This window comes from Populus euphratica, unplaced genomic scaffold, assembly GCF_000495115.2.
Source record: "Populus euphratica unplaced genomic scaffold, PopEup_1.0 scaffold22.1, whole genome shotgun sequence".
Taxonomy (NCBI): domain Eukaryota; kingdom Viridiplantae; phylum Streptophyta; class Magnoliopsida; order Malpighiales; family Salicaceae; genus Populus; species Populus euphratica.
Window position 1 is genome coordinate 725,919 of NW_011499863.1, and position 3,127 is coordinate 729,045.

A 3,127-nucleotide genomic window follows, 5' to 3' on the forward strand; every position below is an offset into this window, starting at 1 on the left:
ACACAAATTTTCAAAACCCTAACATTTATCAAAACCAAAATTAAAACTTAATCAACACATATTTATATATAATCTTACCTTTAAACTTATTTCCTTCAACTCTTTTCTATTTTCTTCTAATTCCCTTCTTTTCTCTTCTTCTTCTTTCTCCCTTCTCTCTCCCTTCTAAACCAGAAAGAACGAGACAACAGACTTATGGCATCTACGTTTGAGTCATGTTAGCTATTCTAAACTAGCTGTAATGATGAAGAAGTCGATGTTGAAGGGACTTCCTCAACTTAAAGTAAGAACAGACACAGTGTGTGCAGGATGTCAGTATGGAAAAGCTTATCAGTTGCCGTATGAAGAGTCCAAGTTTAAAGCCAAGAAACCATTGGAATTAGTCCATTCTGATATTTTTGGACCTGTGAAGCAAGCTTCTATCAGTGGAATGCGATACATGGTGACTTTTATTGATGATTTTTCACGGTATGTGTGGGTTTATTTTCAGAAAGAGAAATCTGAAACCTTCTCAAAATTCCAAGAGTTCAAGAGTGCAGCAGAAGCAGAGATTGGTGAAAAAATTCGTTCTTTACGCACAAACAATGGGGGAGAGTACACATCCGATGAATTCTCTAATTGTCTACTGGAACACCAAATACATCATCAATTCACATGTGCCAACACTCCATAACAGAATGGCGTAGAAAAAACAGACACCTCACAGAACTCTGCCGCAGTATGCTCCATGCAAAGAATATTTCAGGACGTTTTTTAGCAGAAACAATGAAAACTGCTGCTTATGTGATCAACAGGCTTCCTCAGAAACTGTTATGTTTCCTTAGACCCTTTGAAAAAATATGGAACATGAAACCTACAGTCAGTTATTTTTGTGTTTTTGGATGTGTATGCTATGTGTTTATATTTCTGATCATTTACGTAGCAAGATTGACAAGAAAGCCGTGAGATGTATTTTTGTGGGCTATGACAGTCAAAGAAAAGGGTGGAAATGTTGTGATCCTTTAACTGGGAAGTGCTACACATCACGTAATGTGGTCTTTGATGAAGCATCCTCATGGTGGTCTTCAGAAAAGGAGACGTTACCAGATTCAGCTTCTTTGCAGTCTGCCCAGCTTCAACTGGATTTAGAAGCAGGAGAAGTTTCAGATGATGACACAGCACAACGTCCATGACGAACAGGTGTGTATGAACAACCAAGTGAAGAAGGAGAAGGAGAGCCTAGCAAAACAGTTGAACCAAGACGATCAACAAGAATTCAAAGGCCAAATCCTAAATATGCTAATGCTGTTATAACAGAAGAAGAAGACGCAACAGAGCCGGAGACATTTGAAGAAGCACAGCTCAGTTTGGAATGGAATAAAGCCATGAAAGAGGAATTTGTTGCCTTAGAACGAAACCAGACTTGGGAGCTTGTACTGAAACCAAGAGATGTGAAGCCTATTTCTTGCAAATGGGTCTACAAACTAAAACGTCGCACGGATAGATTAATTGAAAGATATAAAGCACGCCTGGTAGCTCGAGGTTTCTCTCGATAGTATAGACTGGATTATGATAAAATGTTTAGTCTAATTGCAAAAATTATAACGGTTAGAGTTTTACTTGCACTTACAGCTAATAAAAATTAAAATATGTGGCAAATGGATGTGAAGAATGTGTTTTTACATGGAGAATTGGATCGAGAAATTTACATGAGCCAACCAATAAGATTTCAAAATCAAGATCATCCTAAATGTGTTTGTAAGTTACGAAAGATGCTCTATGAATTAAAACAAGCACTAAGAACCTGATATGGTAAAATTGCTAAATTTCTAACTTATAGTGGCTATTTAGTAACATCTGCAGATTGTAGTGTGTTTGTCAAATCAGTTAACACAAAGCTTACTATGCTAGTATATGTTGATGACTTAATTATAATAGGAGATTATAAAAAAGAAATTTTCTTGATAAAGCAAAATTTATCAGTTTGTTTTCAAATGAAAGAGCCTGGGCAACTCAAGCATTTTCTTGGTCTAGAGATTGATTATACTCATGAAGGGCTAGTTCTTCATCAAAAAAGATATTCTAGCAATTTATTGAAGAAGTTTGGAATGGTTAATTGCAAACCAATCTCAACACCAATAGAAGCAAATGCAAAAGTTTGTGCTCTTGAAGGGAAGGATTTAGAAGATGCAATAATGTATCGATAATTAGTAAGCAGTTTGATTTACTTAACTTTAAGTAGACCAGATATTTCTCATGCAGTAGGTGTGTTGAGTTAATACATGTAAAATCCAAAGAAACTTCATTTAGAAGCAGTTCGGCAAATTTTACCATATGTGAAGGGCACACTTGATTATGGCATTCTATATAAGAAAGATGAAGACTACAACCTAGTTGGTTTTTGTGATGCTGACTATGCAGGTGATCATGATACTCGACGCTCAACTACCAAGTATGTTTTTATGCTTGGATGGGGAGCAATCTCTTAGTGCATCAAAAGACAACCAACTGTGTCTTTATCAACAACTGAAGTAGAATACCAAGCTTCAACAATAACAGCACAAGAGAGTACTTGGCTTATATGATTATTGAAGGATCTATGTCAACCAATAAAAATAGCAGTTACATTATATTATGATAATCAATCAACAATACGTTTGGCTAAAAATCCTATTTTTCATGTAAGAACTAAGCACATAAAAGTGCATTATTTTATTAGAGAGAAGGTGCTGCAAGAAGAAATTGAGTTGAAATATGTTACCACAAAAAATCAAGTTGTAGATTTGTTTACAAAAAGCTTGAGTGGCAACAAGTTTGAAAGCTTTTGTCATCAGCTCGGAATGGTTAACAAAAAAGATGCTGGTGTTAAGAGGGATGTTAAAAACTACAACACCAGTCATGCAAAATTATTGGCCAAGTCGGCTTTATTTCCTAGTTCTTCTGCAGATTGTTTAGTTCCAATATTGCTTTGCTATTCTTAGAAGTTTGTTTAGGATTTCATGGCTGAAATAATGAATATAACCGTTAGCTCCTAGTCTTATGTAATTGACTTGCCTATAGCTCTGCAAAATAAATATCATCTTGTTCTCTGTTTTTTCCAACTTCTCTCATTTTATTCAACATTCATCTACCATAGAATGCATTCCTG